The sequence below is a fragment of the Peromyscus maniculatus genome, chromosome 6 (assembly GCF_049852395.1).
Source record: "Peromyscus maniculatus bairdii isolate BWxNUB_F1_BW_parent chromosome 6, HU_Pman_BW_mat_3.1, whole genome shotgun sequence".
In the NCBI taxonomy this organism is placed as follows: Eukaryota; Metazoa; Chordata; class Mammalia; order Rodentia; family Cricetidae; genus Peromyscus; species Peromyscus maniculatus.
The window spans coordinates 90,851,248-90,858,686 of NC_134857.1; the positions used below are offsets into that span (position 1 = coordinate 90,851,248).

Below are 7,439 nucleotides of genomic sequence, written 5' to 3' on the forward strand. Positions count from 1 at the left end.
TACTTTATGCAGCATTATTATGTACCAAATTTTTCCTATAATCTTTTCATTCTGTGTCTATATATCCCAAATAGTTACAATTTTGTTTCAGAACTTATCACATCACCACTATGTATTATACACACACAAACACAGAAACATATACACACACACATATGGTGGGGAAGACATACATATGCTTACACACAATAATGTATCTCCAACCATGTCCAAATAACCTCTCATGTTTTGGGTATAGTCTGATACTTGACTGTCATTCATCCACACAAGCTGGCCAACATGACCCAGTTCCTATCTTCCACTTCATCTTTTTCCTGTATTTCCACCTTCTTTCATCCTTCTTTCCTCTCATTTATTCATGTCCATTACTTCACCAGGAAAGTCTTGGATCTCATCTCTTCCCAATGTGCAGACACAGGAGTTCCACTTTTTTTTTAAAAAAAAAAAATACCCAAAAAGAGATTTAAATCCTTAAATTATCATTACTTCCTGCTTTGTTATTTGGTTCCTTCACGTGTACATATACACTGTAGAGAGTCAACATGGCTTGGAGAGTAAGTAGACCATGTAGGAAGCTAACATACTCTGTAGGAAGGAGACTTCAGCAACTGCTTTGTATCCACTTTGACATCTTAGCATACTTTGAACTTACGTCAAGAATATTCTGATTCTAAGTATTGTTTGCTTGCTATTCCCATTTCATGTGGTAACTAAACCTCCACACTTGTCACAGAAGGTGAATCAGAACTAGATTGAGATTGGCTTGTTTTGAAGAAAATTTGTTTAAGATGTTTTTTTTTCTGGGGTGTTTTTTTATGATAGGCTTTGAACTGCAGATGAGGTACCATGTGTTCCATATATATATATGGAAGTGTGTCATTGGAGATGGGCCTTGAGGTCTCAGATGCTCAAGCCACACCCACATGATATACTCTTCCTGCTGCCTGCTAATCCAGATGTAGAACTCTCAGGTACCTCTCTATCACCAAGTCTGCCTGCATGCTTCCATGACACTAATGGAGGAAACCTCTTAACTATAAGCAAGCCCCAAATAAATGTTTTCCTTTATAAGAGTTGCTGTGGACATGGCTCTTCACAGCAATAAAACGTTAACAAGACAGTAGTGAAAAAGGTCATAGCATATGGGTAGTGGCAAGCAGTCCAGAACTTCTCATTGTCATGATATCAAACTCAAAGGAAGTAGCAAATTTCAGCCTGTGCCTCTCTATAGGACTCAAAATAGGCACAAATGTTTATTGCTTGAAAAAAAATTCTGGGACAGGAGGACTTCAGTAACTTGGATAGATCATCTTTCAGGATCTCTTATCCTCCAACATTAAATCTGAAGGGCTTTTCAGAAGTAGTCCTATGGGTAGCATGCTATGAGTATTCAGTAGTGTGCTTTATGATGATATGGTCTGGATGGATTTTAGCCTTACCTTGGCAGAAATATACATTCCAGAACTATATATATTAATTCAAATATGTGTGTGTGTCTGTGTCTGTGTGTGTGTGTGTGTGTGTGTGTGTGTGTGTGTGTGTGTGTGAGAGAGAGAGAGAGAGAGAGAGAGAGAAGCCTATATATTTGACATTTGACTGCTTCATGGCAGCTGGCTGCAGACATGTATCTTTTTATTTATTTATTTATTTATTTATTTATTTATTTACCCCTGGGAGTTTATGAAGAAACACATTGTGCAGTGGATTGTAATGTATGAAAACTGCCCTTATTACTGATTTACAGCTGTAAGTTTCTGTCACCTTTAAGAAGAAAAGATGTCTGGTAATAGAGGAACTCATCCATAAATCTATATATGATGAGAGGAGAAATCCTGTACAGATGGGCCAGTGTCAGCACATAGCTAGTTGAAACTTCTATCTTAATCTTCCTTGTAAGCATAATCCCCGTTCCTTACAGGCCACAGAAATTTGAGTAAATTAAAATAAAATTAACCGCATATCCCAAGTGTAAAGAGAATGTAATTATCTGACACCATTAAGAAGTATCCCTCCTTTCCTTCATGGAGGTGTTGACTCTACATGGAGCCATTTATCATTTTCTCAGTTTGCCAGCAATGAAAAGCAGGTGCTTCCTCTCCTGGGCAACATAGTAGAGCCAGCCTTGATGGTGTAGGTATGGGAGATCTCACTCACCCTGAGGGCATGAAAGCAGGAGAACTGGCCTTGTTCATTGCTGCAAGGGGTAAACTAGCCAGGGCAATGCTGGAGAGCTCACATTGGTGGTGAGGACAAGGGAGAGCTGGCAGGCTGACCAATCCTGCAACTACCCAGTCCCAGACCCAGGGTTATGAGTTGGCCCACCCCAACACCCACCCAATCCATGACCTGCAGGAGCTTGTGAAGGGCAGGATCTGCAGACACAAAGCTGCAGGGTCTCTACAACACAGGACAATGACAGGATATCCAAGAGGAGTCCCAGTGAGGGCCCAGCATCAATAGGGTAGCAGAAACCAGAGGCCTCAAACCAGACCAATGACTCTTTGCAATGAACACTTACAAATAAAGATATGTGGACCAAAGGGTCACACTACAGCTTCCTTTTCTCTTAAATTTTTTTTTGCGGGGGGGGGGGGGGGTTGCAAGGGCCAAGGGTAGATATGAAAGGATGGGGAAATGAATGGGATGGAGACACATGGTGTGACAGACACAAAGAATAAATAAGAAAGTGTAAAAAGGAGCAGGTGCTTTTGAAATAGTTAAGTGGGATTCCATTTAAAAGTGAGCAAAAGGAATATCCGCTTGACTTTCAAAGCACTCAAACAGTCCCTTTTTAGTGTACTTTTTTTTTTTTTGGTGTTTTGGTTCATTTAGAACATTTTCTCCATTAGAGAACTCTTCCCAACTTCCCCAATGACAATATGAGGGCTTTCAGTATACATTTTAACTTTTCTGATTCATTTCCTGTTTTGTTTTTTTGTCTATCTCCAGGAGGTCCTAGGAAGTGACCATTTTCTGCACATTTTTGTTTTCCCTTTTGATGTCTTCATATATCCTGCTAATAAACTAAGTAGAAAGAGAAGGAAGGCTGGAAGGAAAGAAGAAAGAAAACGAGCGTTCACAGACCTTCCAGATAATTTGCTAGTTTTTTTCTTGAATATTATGGTAAGATCAGAATACAATCTCTTCTGAACTTCAGCATTTTTGCAGTTTCTAATTAACATGAGTTGTTTCTTTCTCGTCTTTCTCAAATTAACACTTGTTTTCCACTAATCTCACGGCCTCCAGTCTAATACTCCATTGTCTTTCATTGTCTTCTATCATTGCTGGGTCACTGCAGTAGCATGGTATAAGAATCCTCTGGTTCCCATGTGCCTCTGTTTCATCTTATTGTGACTATGAAATTAGTTATTCTAAGGTACAAATTGTACCATATTATATTCTTATCCAATGCCATCCTTATCTTTCCTGGGCTCAGTATAAGTTCTAGGGTGATAAAACTATTTTTCCACCCCATTTATTATATTTTTATTTACTAGATGACTCTTTGATAATATGTTTTCGACATATATTGTTGAATACATAAGAAATATGATTGAACTTCTAAATGTAGCCTGAATTACATTTTCCAATTTCATCAGTGTCTATTTCTTTGAGCCTATTTTTCTTCGCTCCTTTCTTTGACACCCACCTTCCAATAAACTAATTTAATCATGTTCTCCAAATATATTGCATAGATGCCTTCAATTATCTCTTTTGAGAATTCTCAGAATAATTACCTTGTCCTAGACTTTTGCCTACTGAATTATTTTACTTAAAATTCTAAAGTCTAATTTCATTAATATTATCAGAAAACTGCAGCTCATTTTTGCTGTTATATCTATTGAAGGCATTTTCCTAAGTGCTTTCCACCCATGACTCATTTACAGTCTGCATCCATCCTGTGACAGCAGTACAGATTTCACCTGTTTTATAACCGAGGACATACAGCTATAAGGACAGCAATTGAACTGTCACATTGTGCTAACCTCTCTGTTCCCACAGCCTTCACAGGCATGACATGCTCCTCTGCAGTCAGCATGTGTAGTATGTATTGCTCCTTTCCTTGTCAGATTGTGGAATTTTTCACATATACCAACCTTGTTCAAAAGAAGAGAACATATATTACCCTTGATACTGCACATAGATAGCATTCATTGAACAAAGATGCAAACAATAATTACTAAAGAACCACCCTATTTACAAAAGACCTCACATAGACCAAAACATATACATTTTGCCCTGCTGAGCTAATCAATGCACAGATCTCATCTATTCAAGGCTTGATATAAACACAAACATAAAATCCACTTGATAAAAATATATTTTCTGAGCACTTGTAGGCATAAAATAAGGACACCTCTTTATTTATGTAAATAATTAAAAACAAATGCCAGGCTTACCTGATTCCTATTCTTTTAAGTCATTTTAATGATATATGAAATACAAAAGAGGAGTCTGCCAAAGGTCCCTTAGGAGAGAAGGCAGCAACACTACACAGAAGGATGATCATGCTGGGGCAGACTTGAAAGGAGTTGGCATTTATACAAAATGCAATTTACTCTGACAGTAATTTTCTGAATTTCTCTGGTTATTATTGAAGATCTATGTGTGCTTGAATAAGAATGCTCCTTCTTTCCTCTGTAGCCAGCCGCTCTGTTTGATCCTGTGGTGAAGTCACCATCCTGTGTTAATGGCTTCACAGTTTGTTCCTGGAGGAGAAAAATTATTATGATGTCACAGATCTGTCATTTTGACTTCACTGCTGGGTCAGGCTGAGGGAGAAAATGGGTTGTGAGGGATAAAATCTTTCAGGCAGAAACTTTTTTCCCCTCTCATTGTAACAAGAAGGAGATGGTGTTAGGACCGGTATGTACTTAAAGTCAAATAGACGAAAGGGTTTGTGGCTTTCGGTGTTTGCAAGTATCACTTTAGAAATAACCCACCTGAAATCCTCCCACTTTTAATGATGCAGGGATCACTGTCTCCACATGCAGGCCAGTCTATCTCATCACATTTTTACATGCATCAGAAAAGGCTCAGTTTCAAAACTGACTTTTCTTTTTTGGAATTGTGGGTTTTTTTCTGTTTGTTTGTTTTCAAACTCTGAAACTGTTTTGGGAAACACAACAGAATAACATCCATCATCATTATCAAATGTTAAATGTTGAATCACTTTTTAAATGAGTGCAGGTGAACTTCAGGTTTAAAATTGCAGAGTGGAGGTAGGCTTTTTTTTTTTAATCTATCAAAAGTCATGGTAAGAAACTTTGAAACAAAAGTATCATAACTTCTAGGTAAAAGGAAACAAAGAAATAGTCAAAAATGTCAAACTCTGAACTATTTACATATCCTCCAAATGAAATCTGGGCCCAAACAGGGCAGGATGCTGAGAGATGATGCATGCCTCCCTGAACATTAATGGGTATAGATTTTTTTTCCAAAAGCAAATGTTATAGTCTGGAAAGTCATATACAATGGTTCTTTGATTAAAAGTAGCAGGATCCAGGGGACATAGTGGCTGCTGAAAAGAATAGACTCTCTTTGTAGGTTGCTAATAGCATGGAATTTGATGTGGGGACCAAATGGATGTTCCCTGTTGTTATTGACAACAGCCTTGCCTCCTGCCTGGGGGCAGTAGTACAGGGAGATTCAAGCTAGGGAGATTCCCTGTGAGTCAAGGTGATTGCCTGAACACCAAGAACAGGCCTGAGTACAGGGAAATGAGAGCAATTAATTTGATGTTAGATTGTTGACATCACAAATAAGCAGCCTCTGGAATTCCCTCTTTGAGCTCCTTATCCCCCCTCCATTTGACTTTTCAGGAGGTAGCTAGCCCTATTTATATTTGAGTAAAAGCTAGAGAGCAGCAAATAAACTATGAGAAAAATAGAGAAGTTAATCCTAAGTCTTAAAAGGATAGTTAAGAAACATATAGCCTATGAAAATATAGTCCTTTTAAATACAGAAAGAATTTACATCGGTAATATTTTCCTGTTTTCAAAGAAGTCAGAAAAGAAATATAATAGCTTAAATAATATAATATTTCCACACATCATAAGTGAAAACTCAAACTAAGATGTTAGTACCCAGGCAAGATAAAAAGGACAAATGAAATATATTGCAATTGAAGCCATATTATAAAGCAATTTAAAATATAATTAAAGTGACTAAAAGCGTAGTTACAGATATGATGATCACAGTAGAGAAAATATACAAAATTAAGTGGAAATATCAAAGATGCAAAAATAAGATGATTGGGAATGTAAAAGAAATTTAACTCATACATATTAGATGTTCCTAAAAAAGAGCACAATGAGGCAAAAAGGAAAAGAAGCAATAAAATAACCCTATCAAAAAGAAGACCATATTTATAGCTCAGAAAGACATCTTGTATCTTTACAAATAATGATACAAAACCATCAGTGTCCACCTGGGTAAAAATAGCTAATTTCAATAAAGAATCATACAAACACTGGAATAATAAGATAACAATCAGACTTTCCACCACAGACTTTGAAAGAGAAATCCAGGCCAGGAGACAGTTGCAATCCTGCTGTTTACGGTCAGCCTAGGGGGACGCCATCTTCCATGCTGCTCTGTCTAGCCATGGTGTGTTGTACATATAGAAAGTAACTGGCCAAACCCCCATACACAGAAGAACTTAGATAATGTAAAAAAAATAAACATATGAATTTACTATAAGCAGTTGTTTATAAAATATTTCCATCATGATAGTTCCATAGATCTATACCATGTTCTCTGCTAATGTTTGTTCCCCATTGTCATATCTCTCCCTACTTCCCATTTGTCTCCTTCCCCCAATATCTCCACTCTGCTTTTATTCCATTTATAAACATATACATGCACATACACACACATACATACACACACAGAAACACACACACACATACATATAAATATACACACACATGTACACATACATGAATACACACACATACACATTCAGACATACACACACAGACATATACACACGTACAAATATATAACTCACAGTGAACTTGAAGTTAATGAAAAGATTTCAACTTTTAAAATATCTCATTGTATATTTACTAAAATAATTAAGCTATTTCAGGAACTACTGTTTACTGAAACACTTATGTAATTAATGTTCTCTTTCTATTTTTGCCTTTTATGCTCAAGTCAAAACACAAATTAAATTAATATTTGTATTAAAATAGTTTATAAGGTGTGATTACATTCTTCCCAAGTTTTCGTTGAAAGCATTTGTAAGATATGTGTATCTAACCACCATGGAAGAGTTCAATAGGCTGTTTTGACAAGTTCTCTAGCACAGGCCTTTCTATCCTTACAATTTTCATCCATGTTCAGTCAAAGGAAATGACTTAAATTAAATTTCCTAGCATTAATGATTATTTCTAGCCTGGGAGATTGAGGGTGATATTTTACCATTTGTTTCC

The 7,439-nt window shown here is 36.9% G+C and overlaps 1 long non-coding RNA gene across 1 annotated transcript; it reads right to left on the reverse strand.

Moving 5' to 3' along the window:
* Nucleotides 1-3,013: 3,013 nt before the first annotated feature.
* LOC143273771 (uncharacterized) lies at nucleotides 3,014-4,703 on the reverse strand. Its single transcript, XR_013051945.1, has 3 exons — nucleotides 4,401-4,703; nucleotides 3,987-4,097; nucleotides 3,014-3,046 (listed from the first exon to the last, which is right to left on the reverse strand). It is a non-coding gene; the product is annotated as an uncharacterized LOC143273771 (long non-coding RNA).
* Nucleotides 4,704-7,439: the final 2,736 nt, after the last annotated feature.